At 45.3% G+C, this 24,633-nt stretch overlaps 1 pseudogene; it reads left to right on the plus strand.

Moving 5' to 3' along the window:
• Positions 1 to 1,213: 1,213 nt before the first annotated feature.
• Positions 1,214 to 24,633, plus strand: part of LOC127919883 (serine hydroxymethyltransferase, cytosolic-like) — a 34,916-nt pseudogene continuing 11,496 nt past the window's right edge.

Below are 24,633 nucleotides of genomic sequence, written 5' to 3' on the forward strand. Positions count from 1 at the left end.
GGTCTGTATTGACTGTCTGTCTTTCACAGGGTGGGACCTAAGGTACTATAACTGATCCTATTGGTCTGTTATAACCGTCTGTCTTTGACAGGGTGGGACCTAAGGTACTATAACTGATCCTATTGGTCTGTTATGACTGTCTGTCTTTGACAGGGTGGGACCTAAGGTACTATAACTGATCCTATTGGTCTGTATTGACTGTCTGTCTTTGACAGGGTGGGACCTAAGGTACTATAACTGATCCTATTGGTCTGTATTGACTGTCTGTCTTTGACAGGGTGGGACCTAAGGTACTATAACTGATCCTATTGGTCTGTATTGACTGTCTGTCTTTGACAGGGTGGGACCTAAGGTACAATAACTGATCCTATTGGTCTGTTATAAGCGTCTGTCTTTCAAAGGGTGGGACCTAAGGTACTATACTATCTGAAAGATTAGTGGAATCTGTGTGGGTTGCTGGACAGGTAGGATGACTGACAGTGAAGGTGAACAGGTGGTCACGTGTCAGGTGACAGAGGAATGTATGAGACTGAGGCAGGAATTCCTTTAACCATAAAGTGGTATATTGACTGAGTAGTCTGTGGTGGATTCATGGACGCACAGAACTTCTGGATCAGATGGAGTTAGGGAAGAGAAAGGTCCTTCTGGTCCTTCTGTAGCACAGTTGGTAGAGCATGGCGCTTGTAACGCCAGGGTAGTGGGTTCGATTCCCGGGACCACCCATACGTAGAATGTACGCACACATGACTGTAAGTCGCTTTGGATAAAAGCGTCTGCTAAATGGCATATATTATTATTATTATAGAAAGCAGCTAGATCAGGCGATGGCAATTTCCTCCTTTTATGGAGTTGAGATCTGTCGGACATTTCCACCTGACCTCATTAAAGCGCCCCTGGCCCAGCTGAGTAAATGGCAATGAATTAAAGGAGTATTCCACCAACTCCATGGGCCTTTTCTACACTATCTATCATATCACTATAACAATTTAAATGCTGTTCTGAATGTACCATGTTGTGTCATAATAATAATTTCATAATTCAACTATTTATAGGCACTTTAATCAATATATTTGTACAGTACGGTATTATTTCATCACTGTCTATCAGTTTCATTGGAAAGTTCAGATGTTTCTGTTATGTGTTTTTATTGGCTAACAGCGAGAAAGGGGCGTGGACATCACGTCTCTCTGTACACTGATTGGTTTATAGGTTTCGCGGACTTTGTATTCCTAGTAAACTCAATTTGCATGTTTTGTCTTTCTCCAAACGTCAGACGGTGACAGCTGCACAGCCTAGCGACCCGGTGGGTACCCAGAAAAATAACTCTTTAGTTGTTATATTTACGCTTTTTGTACATTATTCACAAATAAAATAGCTCGATTAGCGGGCGGTTTTTGAGGTGACGTTTGACACTTTTTCAAGCTAGAAACTCATAGCTAAGTTAGCTATGATACAATGTGTAACTTTTTCTTGAATATGTGAGTCCTATTTAAATAAAACATGTATTATGCATTTACTCAAAATGTTTATATTTAGTCAAATCGGCTCGTAATATCGTAAATGTTGTGAAACAGTTGGACCGCATGTCACAAGACAGCTGAACCTGCTGGCTGACTTGAGGGTCAGTGCTATGCGGGATCCTCGGGACGGTCATACTCAAACTGACCCTTACCCTACAGACAGACACAATGACCCGTACCTTACCCTACAGACAGACACAATGACCCGTACCTTACCCTACAGACAGACACAATGACCCGTACCTTACCCTACAGACAGACACAATGACCCGTACCTTACCCTACAGACAGACACAATGACCCGTACCTTACCCTACAGACAGACACAATGACCCGTACCTTACCCTACAGACAGACACAATGACCCGTACCTTACCCTACAGACAGACACAATGACCCGTACCTTACCCTACAGACAGACACAATGACCCGTACCTTACCCTACAGACAGACACAATGACCCGTACCTTACCCTACAGACAGACACAATGACCCGTACCTTACCCTACAGACAGACACAATGACCCGTACCTCACCCTACAGACAGACACAATGACCCGTACCTCACCCTACAGACAGACACAATGACCCGTACCTCACCCTACAGACAGACACAATGACCCGTACCTCACCCTACAGACAGACACAATGACCCGTACCTCACCCTACAGACAGACACAATGACCCGTACCCTACAGACAGACACACCCTACAGACAGACACAATGACCCGTACCTTACCCTACAGACAGACACAATGACCCGTACCTTACCCTACAGACAGACACAATGACCCGTACCTTACCCTACAGACAGACACAATGACCCGTACCTTACCCTACAGACAGACACAATGACCCGTACCTTACCCTACAGACAGACACAATGACCCGTACCTTACCCTACAGACAGACACAATGACCCGTACCTTACCCTACAGACAGACACAATGACCCGTACCTTACCCTACAGACAGACACAATGACCCGTACCTTACCCTACAGACAGACACAATGACCCGTACCTCACCCTACAGACAGACACAATGACCCGTACCTCACCCTACAGACAGACACAATGACCCGTACCTCACCCTACAGACAGACACAATGACCCGTACCTCACCCTACAGACAGACACAATGACCCGTACCTCACCCTACAGACAGACACAATGACCCGTACCTCACCCTACAGACAGACACAATGACCCGTACCTCACCCTACAGACAGACACAATGACCCGTACCTCACCCTACAGACAGACACAATGACCCGTACCTCACCCTACAGACAGACACAATGACCCGTACCTCACCCTACAGACAGACACAATGACCCGTACCTCACCCTACAGACAGACACAATGACCCGTACCTCACCCTACAGACAGACACAATGACCCGTACCTCACCCTACAGACAGACACAATGACCCGTACCTCACCCTACAGACAGACACAATGACCCGTACCTCACCCTACAGACAGACACAATGACCCGTACCTCACCCTACAGACAGACACAATGACCCGTACCTTACCCTACAGACAGACACAATGACCCGTACCTTACCCTACAGACAGACACAATGACCCGTACCTTACCCTACAGACAGACACAATGACCCGTACCTTACCCTACAGACAGACACAATGACCCGTACCTTACCCTACAGACAGACACAATGACCCGTACCTTACCCTACAGACAGACACAATGACCCGTACCTTACCCTACAGACAGACACAATGACCCGTACCTTACCCTACAGACAGACACAATGACCCGTACCTTACCCTACAGACAGACACAATGACCCGTACCTTACCCTACAGACAGACACAATGACCCGTACCTTACCCTACAGACAGACACAATGACCCGTACCTTACCCTACAGACAGACACAATGACCCGTACCTTACCCTACAGACAGACACAATGACCCGTACCTTACCCTACAGACAGACACAATGACCCGTACCTTACCCTACAGACAGACACAATGACCCGTACCCTTACCCTACAGACAGACACAATGACCCGTACCTTACCCTACAGACAGACACAATGACCCGTACCTTACCCTACAGACAGACACAATGACCCGTACCTTACCCTACAGACAGACACAATGACCCGTACCTTACCCTACAGACAGACACAATGACCCGTACCTTACCCTACAGACAGACACAATGACCCGTACCTTACCCTACAGACAGACACAATGACCCGTACCTTACCCTACAGACAGACACAATGACCCGTACCTTACCCTACAGACAGACACAATGACCCGTACCTACCCTACAGACAGACACAATGACCCGTACCTTACCCTACAGACAGACACAATGACCCGTACCTTACCCTACAGACAGACACAATGACCCGTACCTTACCCTACAGACAGACACAATGACCCGTACCTTACCCTACAGACAGACACAATGACCCGTACCTTACCCTACAGACAGACACAATGACCCGTACGTACCCTACAGACAGACACAATGACCCGTACCTTACCCTACAGACAGACACAATGACCCGTACCTACAGACAGACACAATGACCCGTACCTTACCCTACAGACAGACACAATGACCCGTACCTTACCCTTCAGACAGACACAATGACCCGACAGACAGACACAATGACCCGTACCTTACCCTACAGACAGACACAATGACCCGTACCTTACCCTACAGACAGACACAATGACCCGTACCTTACCCTACAGACAGACACAATGACCCGTACCTTACCCTACAGACAGACACAATGACCCGTACCTTACCCTAGACAGACAGACACAATGTACCTTACCCTACAGACAGACACAATGACCCGTACCTTACCCTACAGACAGACACAATGACCCGTACCTTACCCTACAGACAGACACAATGACCCGTACCTTACCCTACAGACAGACAGACACAATGACCCGTACCTTACCCTACAGACAGACACAATGACCCCCTACAGACAGACACAATGACCCGTACCTTACCCTACAGACAGACACAATGACCCGTACCTTACCCTACAGACAGACACAATGACCCGTACCTACAGACAGACACAATGACCCGTACCTTACCCTACAGACAGACACAATGACCCGTACCTACAGACAGACACAATGACCCGTACCTTACCCTACAGACAGACACAATGACCCGTACCTTACCCTACAGACAGACACAATGACCCGTACCTTACCCTACAGACAGACACAATGACCCGTACCTTACCCTACAGACAGACACAATGACCCGTACCTTACCCTACAGACAGACACAATGACCCGTACCTTACCCTACAGACAGACACAATGACCCGTACCTTACCCTACAGACAGACACAATGACCCTTACCCTACAGACAGACACAATGACCCGTACCTTACCCTACAGACAGACACAATGACCCGTACCTTACCCTACAGACAGACACAATGACCCGTACCTTACCCTACAGACAGACACAATGACCCGTACCTACAGACAGACACAATGACCCGTACCTTACCCTACAGACAGACAGACACAATGACCCGTACCTACAGACAGACACAATGACCCCCTACAGACAGACACAATGACCCGTACCTTACCCTACAGACAGACACAATGACCCGTACCTACAGACAGACACAATGACCGTACCAGACACAATACCCTACAGACAGACACAATGACCCGTACCTACAGACAGACACAATGACCCGTACCTTACCCTACAGACAGACACAATGACCCGTACCTACAGACAGACACAATGACCCAATGACCCGTACCTACAGACAGACACAATGACCCGTACCTTACCCTACAGACAGACACAATGACTACCAGACACAATGACCCGTACCCTACAGACAGACACAATGACCCGTACCTACAGACAGACACAATGACCCGTACCTTACCCTACAGACAGACACAATGACCCGTACCTACAGACAGACACAATGACCCGTACCTTACCCTACAGACAGACACAATGACCCGTACCTTACCCTACAGACAGACACAATGACCCGTACCTTACCCTACAGACAGACACAATGACCCGTACCTTACCCTACAGACAGACACAATGACCCGTACCTTACCCTACAGACAGACACAATGACCCGTACCTTACCCTACAGACAGACACAATGACCCGTACCTACAGACAGACACAATGACCGTACCTTACCCTACAGACAGACACAATGACCCGTACCTACAGACAGACACAATGACCCGTACCTTACCCTACAGACAGACAGACACAATGACCCGTACCTTACCCTACAGACAGACACAATGACCCGTACCTTACCCTACAGATAGACACAATGACCCGTACCTTACCCTACAGATAGACACAATGACCCGTACCTACAGACAGACACAATGACCCGTACCTTACCCTACAGACAGACACAATGACCCGTACCTACAGACAGACACAATGACCCGTACCTACAATGACCCTACCCTACAGACAGACACAATGACCCGTACCTACAGACAGACACAATGACCCGTACCTACAGACAGACACAATGACCCGTACCCTACAGACAGACACAATGACCCGTACCTACCCTACAGACAGACACAATGACCCGTACCTACAGACAGACACAATGACCCGTACCTACAGACAGACACAATGACCCGTACCTTACCCTACAGACAGACACAATGACCCGTACCTACAGACAGACACAATGACCCGTACCTACAGACAGACACAATGACCCGTACCTACAGACAGACACAATGACCCGTACCTACAGACAGACACAATGACCCGTACCTACAGACAGACACAATGACCCGTACCTTACCCTACAGACAGACACAATGACCCGTACCTTACCCTACAGACAGACACAATGACCCGTACCTTACCCTACAGACAGACACAATGACCCGTACCTTACCCTACAGACAGACACAATGACCCGTACCTACAGACAGACACAATGACCCGTACCTTACCCTACAGACAGACACAATGACCCGTACCTACAGACAGACACAATGACCCGTACCTACAGACAGACACAATGACCCGTACCTACAGACAGACACAATGACCCGTACCTACAGACAGACACAATGACCCGTACCTACAGACAGACACAATGACCCCCTACAGACAGACACAATGACCCGTACCTACAGACAGACACAATGACCCGTACCTTACCCGACAGACAGACACAATGACCCGACCCTTACCCTACAGACAGACACAATGACCCGTACCTTACCCTACAGACAGACACAATGACCCGTACAGACACTTACCCTACAGACAGACAGACACAATGACCCGTACCTTACCCTACAGACAGACACAATGACCCGTACCTTACCCTACAGACAGACACAATGACCCGTACCTACAGACAGACACAATGACCCGTACCTTACCCTACAGACAGACACAATGACCCGTACCTTACCCTACAGACAGACACAATGACCCGTACCTACCCTACAGACAGACACAATGACCCGTACCTACAGACAGACACAATACCCTACAGACAGACACAATGACCCGTACCACCCTACAGACAGACACAATGACCCGTACCTTACCCTACAGACAGACACAATGACCCGTACCTTACCCTACAGACAGACACAATGACCCGTACCTTACCCTACAGACAGACACAATGAGACCCTACAGACAGACACAATGACCCGTACCTACAGACAGACACAATGACCCGTACCTACAGACAGACACAATGACCCGTACCTTACCCTACAGACAGACACAATGACCCGTACCTACAGACAGACACAATGACCCGTACCTTACCCTACAGACAGACACAATGACCCGTACCTACAGACAGACACAATGACCCGTACCTTACCCTACAGACAGACACAATGACCCGTACCTTACCCTACAGACAGACACAATGACCCGTACCTACAGACAGACACAATGACCCGTACCTACAGACAGACACAATTACCCGTACCTTACCCTACAGACAGACACAATGACCCGTACCTACAGACAGACACAATACCCTACAGACAGACACAATGACCCGTACCTTACCCTACAGACAGACACAATGACCCGTACCTACAGACAGACACAATGACCCGTACCTACAGACAGACACAATGACCCGTACCTACAGACAGACACAATGACCCCCGTACCCTACAGACAGACACAATGACCCCCTACAGACAGACACAATACCCTACAGACAGACACAATGACCCGTACCTACAGACAGACACAATGACCCGTACCTACAGACAGACACAATACCCTACAGACAGACACAATGACCCGTACCTTACCCTACAGACAGACACAATGACCCGTACCTACCCTACAGACAGACACAATGACCCGTACCCTACAGACAGACACAATGACCCGTACCTTACCTACAGACAGACACAATGACCCGTACCTACAGACAGACACAATGACCCGTACCTTACCCTACAGACAGACACAATGACCCGTACCTACAGACAGACACAATGACCCGTACCCTACAGACAGACACAATGACCCGTACCTACAGACAGACACAATGACCCGTACCTTACCCTACAGACAGACACAATGACCCGTACCTTACCCTACAGACAGACACAATGACCCGTACCTTACCCTTACAGACAGACACAATGACCCGTACCTTACCCTACAGACAGACACAATGACCCGTACCTTACCCTACAGACAGACACAATGACCCGTACCTACCCTACAGACAGACACAATGACCCGTACCTTACCCTACAGACAGACACAATGACCCGTACCTACAGACAGACACAATGACCCGTACCTTACCCTACAGACAGACACAATGACCCGTACCTACAGACAGACACAATGACCCGTACCTTACCCTACAGACAGACAGACACAATGACCCGTACCTTACCCTACAGACAGACACAATGACCCGTACCTTACCCTACAGACAGACACAATGACCCGTACCTTACCTACAGACAGACACAATGACCCGTACCTTACCCTACAGACAGACACAATGACCCGTACCTTACCCTACAGACAGACACAATGACCCGTACCTACAGACAGACACAATGACCCGTACCTACAGACAGACACAATGACCCGTACCTACAGACAGACACAATGACCCGTACCTACAGACAGACACAATGACCCGTACCTACAGACAGACACAATGACCCGTACCTACAGACAGACACAATGACCCGTACCTACAGACAGACACAATGACCCGTACCTACAGACAGACACAATGAGACAGACAGACACAATGACCCGTACCTACAGACAGACACAATGACCCGTACCTACAGACAGACACAATGACCCGTACCTACAGACAGACACAATGACCCGTACCTACAGACAGACACAATGACCCGTACCTACAGACAGACACAATGACCCGTACCTACAGACAGACACAATGACCCGTACCTACAGACAGACACAATGACCCGTACCTACAGACAGACACAATGACCCGTACCTACAGACAGACACAATGACCCGTACTTTACCCTACAGACACACAATGACCCGTACCTTACCCTACAGACACACAATGACCCGTACCTTACCCTACAGACAGACACAATGACCCGTACCTTACCTTACAGACAGACACAATGACCCGTACCTTACCCTACAGACAGACACAATGACCCGTACCTACAGACAGACACAATGACCCGTACCTACAGACAGACACAATGACCCGTACCTACAGACAGACACAATGACCCGTACCTACAGACAGACACAATGACCCGTACCTTACCCTACAGACAGACACAATGACCCGTACCTACAGGCAGACACAATGACCCGTACCTTACCCTACAGACAGACACAATGACCCGTACCTACAGATAGACACAATGACCCGTACCTTACCCTACAGACAGACACAATGACCTACAGATAGACACAATGACCCTTACCCTACAGACAGACAGACACAATGACCCGTACCTACAGACAGACACAATGACCCGTACCTACAGACAGACACAATGACCCGTACCTACAGACAAACACAATGACCCGTACCTACAGCCAGACACAATGACCCGTACCTACAGACAGACACACCCGTACCTACAGACAGACACAATGACCCGTACCTACAGACAGACACAATGACCCGTACCTTACCCTACAGACAGACACAATGACCCGTACCTTACCCTACAGACAGACACAATGACCCGTACCTTACCCTACAGACAGACACAATGACCCGTACCTACAGACAGACACAATGACCCGTACCTTACCCTACAGACAGACACAATGACCCGTACCTTACCCTACAGACACAATGACCCGTACCTACAGACAGACACAATGACCCGTACCTACAGACAGACACAATGACCCGTACCTTACCCTACAGACAGACACAATGACCCGTACCTACAGACAGACACAATGACCCGTACCTACAGACAGACACAATGACCCGTACCTACCCTACAGACAGACACAATGACCCGTACCTACAGACAGACACAATGACCCGTGCCTTACCCTACAGACAGACACAATGACCCGTACCTTACCTACAGACAGACACAATGACCCGTACCTTACCCTACAGACAGACACAATGACCCGTACCTACAGACAGACACAATGACCCGTACCTTACCCTACAGACGTACCTACAGACAGACACAATGACCCGTACCTACAGACAGACACAATGACCCGTACCTACAGACAGACACAATGACCCGTACCTACAGACAGACACAATGACCCGTACCCTACAGACAGACACACTGACCCGTACCTACAGACAGACACAATGACCCGTACCTACAGACAGACACAATGACCCGTACCTACAGACAGACACAATGACCCGTACCTACAGACAGACACAATGACCCGTACCAATACAGTACCTACAGACAGACACAATGACCCGTACCTACAGACAGACACAATGACCCGTACCTTACCCTACAGACAGACACAATGACCCGTACCTACAGGCAGACACAATGACCCGTACCTTACCCTACAGACAGACACAATGACCCGTACCTACAGATAGACACAATGACCCGTACCTTACCCTACAGACAGACACAATGACCCGTACCTACAGACAGACACAATGACCCGTACCTACAGACAGACACAATGACCCGTACCTTACCCTACAGACAGACACAATGACCCGTACCTACAGGCAGACACAATGACCCGTACCTACAGGCAGACACAATGACCCGTACCTTACCCTACAGACAGACACAATGACCCGTACCTACAGACAGACACAATGACCCGTACCTACAGACAGACACAATGACCCGTACCTACAGACAGACACAATGACCCGTACCTACAGACAGACACAATGACCCGTACCTACAGACAGACACAATGACCCGTACCTACAGACAGACACAATGACCCGTACCTACAGACAGACACAATGACCCGTACCTACAGACAGACACAATGACCCGTACCTTACCCTACAGACAGACACAATGACCCGTACCTTACCCTACAGACAGACACAATGACCCGTACCTTACCCTACAGACAGACACAATGACCCGTACCTACAGACAGACACAATGACCCGTACCTTACCCTACAGACAGACACAATGACCCGTACCTACAGACAGACACAATGACCCGTACCTACAGACAGACACAATGACCCGTACCTTACCCTACAGACAGACACAATGACCCTTACCCTACAGACAGACACAATGACCCGTACCTTACCCTACAGACAGACACAATGACCCGTACCTTACCCTACAGACAGACACAATGACCCGTACCTTACCCTACAGACAGACACAATGACCCGTACCTACAGACAGACACAATGACCCGTACCTACAGACAGACACAATGACCCGTACCTTACCCTACAGACAGACACAATGACCCGTACCTACAGACAGACACAATGACCCGTACCTTACCCTACAGACAGACACAATGACCCGTACCTACAGACAGACACAATGACCCGTACCTACAGACAGACACAATGACCCGTGCCTTACCCTACAGACAGACACAATGACCCGTACCTTACCCTACAGACAGACACCCGTACCTTACCCTACAGACAGACACAATGACCCGTACCTACACAATGGGGTCCTTCTGTAGCTCAGTTGGTAGAGCATGGCGCTTGTAACGCCAGGGTAGTGGGTTCGATTCCCGGGACCACCCATACGTAGAATGTATGCACACATGACTAAGTCGCTTTGGATAAAAGCGTCTGCTAAATGGCATATATTATTATTATTATTATTATTATTATTACAGATAGACACAATGACCCGTACCTTACCCTACAGACAGACACAATGACCCGTACCTACAGATAGACACAATGACCCGTACCTTACCCTACAGACAGACACAATGACCCGTACCTTACCCTACAGACAGACACAATGACCCGTACCTACAGACAGACACAATGACCCGTACCTTACCCTACAGACAGACACAATGACCCGTACCTACAGATAGACACAATGACCCGTACCTTACCCTACAGACAGACACAATGACCCGTACCTTACCCTACAGACAGACACAATGACCCGTACCTTACCCTACAGACAGACACAATGACCCGTACCTACAGACAGACACAATGACCCGTACCTTACCCTACAGACAGACACAATGACCCGTACCTTACCCTACAGACAGACACAATGACCCGTACCTACAGATAGACACAATGACCCGTACCTTACCCTACAGACAGACACAATGACCCGTACCTTACCCTACAGATAGACACAATGACCCGTACCTTACCCTACAGACAGACACAATGACCCGTACCTACAGATAGACACAATGACCCATACCTACAGATAGACACAATGACCCGTACCTTACCCTACAGACAGACACAATGACCCGTACCTTGGACCAGTCAGTCAACAAAGTTTAATAAATGAGCGTCCACAATGTGTTTTTTTGTGTGTGGAAGTGCTCAGTAATGAGTCTCTGGTAACGAACACATTTAATAAAACGACACGTCCTGATCAAACATCCACCTCATGATGGTAAACCCAGAGAGTTATTTCAGAACAGGACAGAATGATTCAGGAAACTGGGCTTCGACTTTGGACCAGTCAGTCAACGAGCAAGACATTGTTGTCATTTTATAACGGGTGATGATCAGCAGAAATAAGGGACTAACTAACTAACTCTCTCAGTAGATGTGACTTCCTCTTTCTAACAAATCCCCTGGTCTTGTACACAGATAATATCTAACATTCACCAAAGCCAGCTACTGATAGTTCAACCGTTAGTAACAGAACAGATGGAATATGATCAGGACTACTGTACATCTGACTGTACATCCGACTGTACGTCTGACTACATCAGAATGGGTTTGGTTATGGAGACCAGAGAGATCTCCAGGGTTATCTATCCCTGAGAGAATGGGTTTGGTTATGGAGACCAGAGAGATCTCCAGGGTTATCTATCCCTGAGAGAATGGGTTTGGTTATGGAGACCAGAGATCTCCAGGGTTATCTAATGGGTTTGGTTATGGAGACCAGAGATCTCCAGGGTTATCTATCCCTGAGAGAATGGGTTTGGTTATGGAGACCAGAGATCTCCAGGGTTATCTATCCCTGAGAGAATGGGTTTGGTTATGGAGACCAGAGATCTCCAGGGTTATCTATCCCTGAGAGAATGGGTTTGGTTATGGAGACCAGAGATCTCCAGGGTTATCTATCCCTGAGAGAATGGGTTTGGTTTGGAGACCAGAGATCTCCAGGGTTATCTAATGGGTTTGGTTATGGAGACCAGAGATCTCCAGGGTTATCTATCCCTGAGAGAATGGGTTTGGTTATGGAGACCAGAGATATCTCCAGGGTTATCTAATGGGTTTGGTTATGGAGACCAGAGATCTCCAGGGTTATCTATCCCTGAGAGAATGGGTTTGGTTATGGAGACCAGAGATCCAGGGTTATCTAATGGGTTTGGTTATGGAGACCAGAGATATCTCCAGGGTTATCTAATGGGTTTGGTTATGGAGACCAGAGATCTCCAGGGTTATCTATCCCTGAGAGAATGGGTTTGGTTATGGAGACCAGAGATCTCCAGGGTTATCTATCCCTGAGAGAATGGGTTTGGTTATGGAGACCAGAGAGATCTCCAGGGTTATCTATCCCTGAGAGAATGGGTTTGGTTATGGAGACCAGAGAGATCTCCAGGGTTATCTATCCCTGAGAGAATGGGTTTGGTTATGGAGACCAGAGATCTCCAGGGTTATCTATCCCTGAGAGAATGGGTTTGGTTATGGAGACCAGAGATATCTCCAGGGTTATCTAATGGGCTTGGTTACGGAGACCAGAGAGATCTCCAGGGTTATCTAATGGGTTTGGTTATGGAGACCAGAGAGATCTCCAGGGTTATCTATCCCTGAGAGAATGGGTTTGGTTATGGAGACCAGAGAGATCTCCAGGGTTATATATCCCTGAGAGAATGGGTTTGGTTATGGAGACCAGAGAGATCTCCAGGGTTATATATCCCTGAGAGAATGGGTTTGGTTATGGAGACCAGAGAGATCTCCAGGGTTATCTATCCCAGAGAGAATGGGTTTGGTTATGGAGACCAGAGATCTCCAGGGTTATCTATCCCTGAGAGAATGGGTTTGGTTATGGAGACCAGAGAGATCTCCAGGGTTATCTATCCCTGAGAGAATGGGTTTGGTTATGGAGACCAGAGATCTCCAGGGTTATCTATCCCTGAGAGAATGGGTTTGGTTATGGAGACCAGAGAGATCTCCAGGGTTATCTATCCCTGAGAGAATGGGTTTGGTTATGGAGACCAGAGAGATCTCCAGGGTTATCTAATGGGTTTGGTTATGGAGACCAGAGAGATCTCCAGGGTTATCTATCCCAGAGAGAATGGGTTTGGTTGTGGAGACCAGAGAGATCTCCAGGGTTATCTAATGGTTTTGGTTATGGAGACCAGAGAGAACTCCAGGGTTATCTATCCCTGAGAGAATGGGTTTGGTTGTGGAGACCAGAGAGATCTCCAGGGTTATCTAATGGGTTTGGATGTGGAGACCAGAGATCTCCAGGGTTATCTAATGGGTTTTGTTATGGAGACCAGAGAGATCTCCAGGGTTATATATCCCTGAGAGAATGGGTTTGGTTATGGAGACCAGAGAGATCTCCAGGGTTATCTATCCCTGAGAGAATGGGTTTGGTTATGGAGACCAGAGATATCTCCAGGGTTATCTAATGGGTTTGGTTGTGGAGACCAGAGAGATCTCCAGGGTTATCTATCCCCGAGAGAATGGGTTTGGTTATGGAGACCAGAGATCTCCAGGGTTATCTATCCCTGAGAGAATGGGTTTGGTTATGGAGACCAGAGATATCTCCAGGGTTATCTATTGGGCTTGGTTGTGGAGACCAGAGATCTCCAGGGTTATCTAATGGGCTTGGTTATGGAGACTAGAGAGATCTCCAGGGTTATCTAATGGGCTTGGTTGTGGAGACCAGAGATCTCCAGGGTTGACTGAGAACCCACTCACACAGTTCTGGGTTGTTAATCTACAAACAGGAAGTGGTCTCCTGACTGAGAACCCACTCACACAGTTCTGGGTTGTTTGTCTACAACAGGAAGTGGTCTCCTGACTGACAGAGAACCCACCTCACACAGTTCTGGGTTGTTCATCTACAAACAGGAAGTAGTCTCCTGACTGAGAACCCACTCACACAGTTCTGGGTTGTTCATCTACAAACAGGAAGTGGTCTCCTGACTGACAGAGAACCCACCTCACACAGTTCTGGGTTGTTTGTCTACAAACAGGAAGTAGTCTCCTGACTGAGAACCCACTCACACAGTTCTGGGTTGTTCATCTACAAACAGGAAGTGGTCTCCTGACTGACAGAGAACAGTTCTGGGTTGTTTGTCTACAACAGGAAGTGGTCTCCTGACTGACTGAGAACAGTTCTGGGTTGTTTGTCTACAAAAGGAAGTGGTCTCCTGACTGACAGAGAACACAGTTCTGGGTTGTTTGTCTACAACAGGAAGTGGTCTCCTGACTGACAGAAAACAGTTGTGGGTTGTTTGTCTACAACAGGAAGTGGTCTCCTGACTGACAGAGAACAGTTCTGGGTTGTTTGTCTACAACAGGAAGTGGTCTCCTGCCTGACAGAGAACAGTTCTGGGTTGTTTGTCTACAACAGGAAGTGGTCTCCTGCCTGACAGAGAACAGTTCTGGGTTGTTTGTCTACAACAGGAAGTGGTCTCCTGACTGACAGAGAACAGTTCTGGGTTGTTTGTCTACAACAGGAAGTGGTCTCCTGACTGACAGAGAACAGTTCTGGGTTGTTTGTCTACAACAGGAAGTGGTCTCCTGCCTGACAGAGAACAGTTCTGGGTTGTTTGTCTACAACAGGAAGTGGTCTCCTGACTGACAGAGAACAGTTCTGGGTTGTTTGTCTACAACAGGAAGTGGTCTCCTGACTGACAGAGAACAGTTCTGGGTTGTTTGTCTACAACAGGAAGTGGTCTCCTGCCTGACAGAGAACAGTTCTGGGTTGTTTGTCTACAACAGTTCCAACCCAGACAGATTTGTAAGAGTGTTTTTAATGGGGAAAATAAACATGAATAGATATTTGTATGGATATTTAATGTAGTTGTTATTTGTTTTAGGCATAAGGGCAATGAAATGTACCGATATTTATGTATAGTTGCATATTTTACTAAGCTTGGGACCCAGGAAAACATTGAATTTCTAATTTGGGTCCTAGGCTGAAGAAGTTAAAGAACCCCCTCTTTTACACACTACAACACAGAATGGGTGACTTTATCTAGCGAGGTTAGTTAGCTGACGGTGGCTGGCCTCTTTAAATTGGACAAACAAGATAACAGAAGTCATGAGTCCAGCTGCTGTTGCATCAGACACAGAGTGGCAGTGACAGGGCTGGCACCCTATTCCCTACATAGTGGACTATTTCCACCAGGACCATACCAAATGGCACCCTATTCCCTACATAGTCCACTATTTCCACCAGAACCATACCAAATGGCACCCTATTCCCTACATAGTCCACTATTTCCACCAGGACCATACCAAATGGCACCCTATTCCCTACATAGTGCACTATTTCACCAGGACCATACCAAATGGCACCCTATTCCCTACATAGTGCACTATTTCCACCAGGACCATACCAAATGGCACCCTATTCCCTACATAGTGCACTATTTCCACCAGGACCATACCAAATGGCACCCTATTCCCTACATAGTGCACTATTTCCACCAGGACCATACCAAATGGCACCCTATTCCCTACATAGTGCACTATTTCCACCAGGACCATACCAAATGGCACCCTATTCCCTACATAGTGCACTATTTCTACCAGGACCATACCAAATGGCACCCTATTCCCTACATAGTGCACTATTTCACCAGGACCATACCAAATGGCACCCTATTCCCTACATAGTGCACTATTTCTACCAGGACCATACCAAATGGCACCCTATTCCCTACATAGTGCACTTTCTACCAGGACCTACCAAATATTTCCTACATACCACTATTTCCACCAGGACCATACCAAATGGCACCCTATTCCTTACACACTGTTCCAGTGATAACCTGACTAAATATAGTCCTGAATACCAGATGATAACCTGACTAAATATAGTCCTGAATACCAGATGACCTGACTAAATATAGTCCTGAATACCAGATGATGACCTGACTAAATATAGTCCTGAATACCAGATGATAACCTGACTAAATATAGTCCTGAATACCAGATGATAACCTGACTAAATATAGTCCTGAATACCAGATGACCTGACTAAATATAGCCCTGAATACCAGATGATAACCTGACTAAATATAGCCCTGAATACCAGATGATAACCTGACTAAATATAGTCCTGAATACCAGATGACCTGATTAAATATAGCCCTGAATACCAGATAACCTGATTAAATATAGTCCTGAATACCAGATAACCTGATTAAATATAGTCCTGAATACCAGATAACCTGATTAAATATAGTCCTGAATACCAGATAACCTGATTAAATATAGTCCTGAATACCAGATAACCTGATTAAATATAGTCCTGAATACCAGATGATAACCTGACTAAATATAGTCCTGAATACCAGATGATAACCTGACTAAATATAGTCCTGAATACCAGATAACCTGACTAAATATAGTCCTGAATACCAGATGATAACCTGACTAAATATAGTCCTGAATACCAGATGATAACCTGACTAAATATAGTCCTGAATACCAGATGATAACCTGACTAAATATAGTCCTGAATACCAGATGATAACCTGACTAAATATAGTCCTGAATACCAGATGATAACCTGACTAAATATAGTCCTGAATACCAGATGATAACCTGACTAAATATAGTCCTGAATACCAGATGATAACCTGACTAAATATAGTCCTGAATACCAGATGATAACCTGACTAAATATGGTCCTGAATACCAGATGATAACCTGACTAAATATGGTCCTGAATACCAGATGACCTGATTAAATATAGTCCTGAATACCAGATAACCTGATTAAATATAGTCCTGAATACCAGATAACCTGATTAAATATAGTCCTGAATACCAGATAACCTGATTAAATATAGTCCTGAATACCAGATAACCTGATTAAATATAGTCCTGAATACCAGATGATAACCTGACTAAATATAGTCCTGAATACCAGATGATAACCTGACTAAATATAGTCCTGAATACCAGATAACCTGACTAAATATAGTCCTGAATACCAGATGATAACCTGACTAAATATAGTCCTGAATACCAGATGATAACCTGACTAAATATAGTCCTGAATACCAGATGATAACCTGACTAAATATAGTCCTGAATACCAGATGATAACCTGACTAAATATAGTCCTGAATACCAGATGATAACCTGACTAAATATAGTCCTGAATACCAGATGATAACCTGACTAAATATAGTCCTGATAACCTGACTAAATATAGTCCTGAATACCAGATGATAACCTGACTAACTATAGCCCTGAATACCAGATAACCTGACTAAATATAGTCCTGAATACCAGATGATGACCTGACTAAATATAGTCCTGAATACCAGATGACCTGACTAAATATAGTCCTGAATACTATATTTTCCCAACAACTGATATTTAGAGGGGTTGACCAAAGATGCTGTTGAATCTTATTTGGCATAGCTTAACTAACTAACTAACTGTTGGTCTTGTCTGTGTCTGTAGATCAGTACCAGGCGTCATGTCTCATAGCAACGGTACCAGTCACCATGTCAGTAAGGACGTGTGGGAGTCTCACAACAAGATGATGCAGGAGCCACTCAGCTCCAACGACTCAGAGGTACGTCACGCAGGGGGGAACAGGTAGGTAACTACAGGCCAGGTACCTACAGGCTGGGTTAAGGCCAGGTACCTACAGGCTGGGTTAAGGCCAGGTACCTACAGGCTGGGTTAAGGCCAGGTACCTACAGGCTGGGTTAAGGCCAGGTAACTACAGGCTGGGTTAAGGCCAGGTACCTACAGGCTGGGTTAAGGCCAGGTACCTACAGGCTGGGTTAAGGCCAGGTACCTACAGGCTGGGTTAAGGCCAGGTACCTACAGGCTGGGTTAAGGCCAGGTACCTACAGGCTGGGTTAAGGCCAGGTACCTACAGGCTGGGTTAAGGCCAGGTACCCACAGGCTGGGTTAAGGCCAGGTACCCACAGGCTGGGTTAAGGCCAGGTACCTACAGGCTGGGTTAAGGCCAGGTACCTACAGGCTGGGTTAAGGCCAGGAACAGGCTGGGTTAAGGCCAGGTATTATACAGGCTGGGTTCAGGCCAGGTGTATTATACAGGCTGGGTTATTGGCCAGGTATTATACAGGCTGGGAAGGCCAGGTAATTACAGGCTGGGTTCAGGCCAGGAATCAGGCTGGGTTGGCCAGGTGTACCTACAGGCTGGGTTAAGGCCAGGGTAACTGAACAGGGTGTATTACAATGAATCAGGCTGGGTTAAGGCCAGGTAACTAAGGCCGGTGTATTGTACAGGTGTATTATAAGGCCCGTGTATACAGGCCAGGTAATTATAATGGGTTAAGGCCGGTGTATTGTCTAGGTGTATTATAATGGAACGGTGTATTGTCTAGGTGTATTATAATGAACGGTGTATTGTCTAGGTGTATTATAATGAATCGGTGTATTGTCTAGGTGTATTATAATGAATCGGTGTATTGTCTAGGTGTATTATAATGGAACGGTGTATTGTCTAGGTGTATTATAATGGAACGGTGTATTGTCTAGGTGTATTATAATGAATCGGTGTATTATCTAGGTGTATTATAATGAATCGGTGTATTGTCTAGGTGTATTATAATGGAACGGTGTATTGTGTTAGGTGTATTATAATGGAACGGTGTATTGTCTAGGTGTATTATAATGAATCGGTGTATTGTCTAGGTGTATTATAATGGAACGGTGTATTGTGTTAGGTGTATTATAATGAACGGTGTATTGTCTAGGTGTATTATAATGAATCGGTGTATTGTCTAGGTGTATTATAATGAATCGGTGTATTGTCTAGGTGTATTATAATGAATTGGTGTATTGTCTAGGTGTATTATAATGAATTGGTGTATTGTGTTAGGTGTATTATAATGGAACGGTGTATTGTCTAGGTGTATTATAATGAATCGGTGTATTGTGTTAGGTGTATTATAATGGAATGGTGTATTGTCTAGGTGTATTATAATGGAACGGTGTATTGTGTTAGGTGTATTATAATGGAACGGTGTATTGTCTAGGTGTATTATAATGGAACGGTGTATTGTCTAGGTGTATTATAATGAATCGGTGTATTGTCTAGGTGTATTATAATGAATCGGTGTATTGTGTTAGGTGTATTATAATGGAACGGTGTATTGTCTAGGTGTATTATAATGGAACGGTGTATTGTCTAGGTGTATTATAATGAATCGGTGTATTGTCTAGGTGTATTATAATGGAACGGTGTATTGTGTTAGGTGTATTATAATGGAACGGTGTATTGTCTAGGTGTATTATAATGGAATGGTGTATAGTCTAGGTGTATTATAATGAATCGGTGTATTGTGTTAGGTGTATTATAATGGAACGGTGTATTGTCTAGGTGTATTATAATGAATCGGTGTATTATCTAGGTGTATTATAATGGAACGGTGTATTGTGTTAGTTGTGTATTATAATGAAACGGTGTATTGTCTAGGTGTATTATAATGAATCAGTGTATTGTCTAGGTGTATTATAATGAATTGGTGTATTGTCTAGGTGTATTATAATGGAACAGTGTATTGTCTAGGTGTATTATAATGGAACAGTGTATTGTCTAGGTGTATTATAATGGAACAGTGTATTGTGTTAGTTGTGTATTATAATGAATTGGTGTATTGTCTAGGTGTATTATAATGGAACGGTGTATTGTCTAGGTGTATTATAATGGATCAGTGTATTGTCTAGGTGTATTATAATGGAACGGTGTATTGTCTAGGTGTATTATAATGAATCGGTGTATTGTCTAGGTGTATTATAATTAACGGTGTATTGTCTAGGTGTATTATAATGGAACGGTGTATTGTCTAGGTGTATTATAATGGAACGGTGTATTGTCTAGGTGTATTATAATGGAACGGTGTATTGTCTAGGTGTATTATAATGAATCGGTGTATTGTCTAGGTGTATTATAATGGAACGGTGTATTGTCTAGGTGTATTATAATGGAACGGTGTATTGTCTAGGTGTATTATAATGGAACGGTGTATTGTCTAGGTGTATTATAATGGAACGGTGTATTGTCTAGGTGTATTATAATGAAACGGTGTATTGTCTAGGTGTATTATAATGAATCAGTGTATTGTCTAGGTGTATTATAATGGAACGGTGTATTGTCTAGGTGTATTATAATGAATCGGTGTATTGTCTAGGTGTATTATAATGGAACGGTGTATTGTCTAGGTGTATTATAATGAATTGGTGTATTGTCTAGGTGTATTATAATGGAACGGTGTATTGTCTAGGTGTATTATAATGAATCAGTGTATTATCTAGGTGTATTATAATGAATCGGTGTATTGTCTAGGTGTATTATAATGGAACGGTGTATTGTCTAGGTGTATTATAATGAATCAGTGTATTGTCTAGGTGTATTATAATGAATCAGTGTATTGTCTAGGTGTATTATAATGGAACGGTGTATTGTCTAGGTGTATTATAATGAATCAGTGTATTGTCTAGGTGTATTATAATGAATCGGTGTATTGTCTAGGTGTATTATAATGAATCGGTGTATTGTCTAGGTGTATTATAATGGAACGGTGTATTGTGTTAGGTGTATTATAATGAATCGGTGTATTGTCTCGGTGTATTATAATGAATCGGTGTATTGTCTAGGTGTATTATAATGGAACGGTGTATTGTCTAGGTGTATTATAATGAATCAGTGTATTGTCTAGGTGTATTATAATGGAACGGTGTATTGTCTAGGTGTTCTCCATCATCAAGAGAGAGAAGCACCGTCAGACCTTCGGCCTGGAGCTGATCGCATCAGAGAACTTCACCTCCAGAGCTGTTCTAGAAGCCCTGGGCTCCTGTATGAACAACAAGTACTCAGAGGGGTATCCTGGACAGAGGTAGGCACTATGAAGCTTTATGAAGCTTTATGAACCTGTATTAAACCAGGAGTCACTCAGAGGGGTATCCTGGACAGAGGTAGGCACTATGAACCTTTATGAAGCTTTATGAACCTGTATTAAACCAGGAGTCACTCAGAGGGGTATTCTGGACAGAGGTAGGCACTATGAACCTTTATGAAGCTTTATGAACCTGTATTTAACCAGGAGTCACTCAGAGGGGTATCCTGGACAGAGGTGGGCACTATGAACCGTTATGAAGCTTTATGAACCTGTATTTAACCAGGGAGTCACTCAGAGGGGTATCCTGGACAGAGGTAGGCACTATGAACCTTTATGAAGCTTTATGAACCTGTATTTAACCAGAGAGTCACTCAGAGGGGTAACCTGGACAGAGGTAGGCACTATGAACCTTTATGAAGCTTTATGAACCTGTATTTAACCAGGGAGTCACTCAGAGGGGTATCCTGGACAGAGGTAGGCACTATGAACCTTTATGAAGCTTTATGAACCTGTATTTAACCAGGGAGTCACTCAGAGGGGTATCCTGGACAGAGGAAGGCACTATGAAGCTTTATGAACCCATATTTAACCAGGGAGTCACTCAGAGGGGTAACCTGGACAGAGGTAGGCACTATGAACCTTTATGAAGCTGTATTTAACCAGGGAGTCACTCAGAGGGGTAACCTGGACAGAGGTAGGCACTATGAACCTTTATGAAGCTTTATGAACCTGTATTTAACCAGGGAGTCACTCAGGTGGGGTATCCTGGACAGAGGTTAGGCACTATGAACCTTTATGAAGCTTTATGAACCTGTATTTAACCAGATGGTTAGAGTCACTTCAGAGGGGTATCCTGGACAGAGGTAAGAAAAGCATATGGCTTTCTGTTAGCAAAAGTCTTCAATCAATAATAAGAAATAGCAGGAAGGCACCAGATTATCTAACTTTAGGGAGGAGACTATATGGCTTTAGGTGGTTAGAGTATAGACTATATGGCTTTAGGTGGTTAGAGTATAGACTATATGGCTTTAGGTGGTTAGAGTATAGACTATATGGCTTTAGGTGGTTAGAGTATAGACTATATGGCTTTAGGTGGTTAGAGTATAGACTATATGGCTTTAGATGGTTAGACTATAGTATAGACTATATGGCTTTAGGTGGTTAGAGTATAGACTATATGGCTTTAGGTGGTTAGAGTATAGACTATATGGCTTTAGGTGGTTAGAGTATAGACTATATGGCTTTAGGTGGTTAGAGTATAGACTATATGGCTTTAGATGGTTAGAGTATAGACTATATGGCTTTAGGTGGTTAGAGTATAGACTATATGGCTTTAGGTGGTTAGAGTATAGACTATATGGCTTTAGATGGTTAGAGTATAGACTATATGGCTTTAGATGGTTAGAGTATAGACTATATGGCTTTAGATGGTTAGAGTATAGACTATATGGCTTTAGATGGTCAGAGTATAGACTATATGGCTTTAGATGGTTAGAGTATAGACTATATGGCTTTAGATGGTTAGAGTATAGACTATATGGCTTTAGATGGTTAGAGTATAGACTATATGGCTTTAGATGGTTAGAGTATAGACTATATGGCTTTAGATGGTTAGAGTATAGACTATATGGCTTTAGATGGTTAGAGTATAGACTATATGGCTTTAGATGGTTAGAGTATAGACTATATGGCTTTAGATGGTTAGAGTATAGACTATATGGCTTTAGATGGTCAGAGTATAGACTATATGGCTTTAGATGGTTATGGAGACCAGAGATCTCCAGGGTTATCTAATGGGTTTGGTTATGGAGACCAGAGATCTCCAGGGTTATCTAATGGGTTTGGTTGTGGAGACCAGAGATCTCCAGGGTTATCTAATGGGTTTGGTTATGGAGACCAGAGATCTCCAGGGTTATCTAATGGGTTTGGTTATGGAGACCAGAGATCTCCAGGGTTATCTATCCCTGAGAGAATGGGTTTGGTTATGGAGACCAGAGATCTCCAGGGTTATCTATCCCTGAGAGAATGGGTTTGGTTATGGAGACCAGAGATCTCCAGGGTTATCTAATGGGTTTGGTTATGGAGACCAGAGATCTCAACAATATGTTGTGTGTGTGTGTGTGTGTGTGTGTGTGTGTGTGTGTGTGTGTGTGTGTGTGTGTGTGTGTGTGTGTGTGTGTGTGTGTGTGTGTGTGTGTGTGTGTGTGTGTGTGTGTGTGTGTGTAGGTACTACGGTGGTACAGAACATGTTGATGAGTTGGAGCGTCTGTGTCAGAGGAGAGCTCTGGAGGCCTACGGACTGGACGCTGACAAGTGGGAGTTAACGTACAGCCATACTCAGGTAGTA

The sequence above is a fragment of the Oncorhynchus keta genome, unplaced genomic scaffold, assembly GCF_023373465.1.
Source record: "Oncorhynchus keta strain PuntledgeMale-10-30-2019 unplaced genomic scaffold, Oket_V2 Un_contig_17784_pilon_pilon, whole genome shotgun sequence".
NCBI lineage: Eukaryota > Metazoa > Chordata > Actinopteri > Salmoniformes > Salmonidae > Oncorhynchus > Oncorhynchus keta.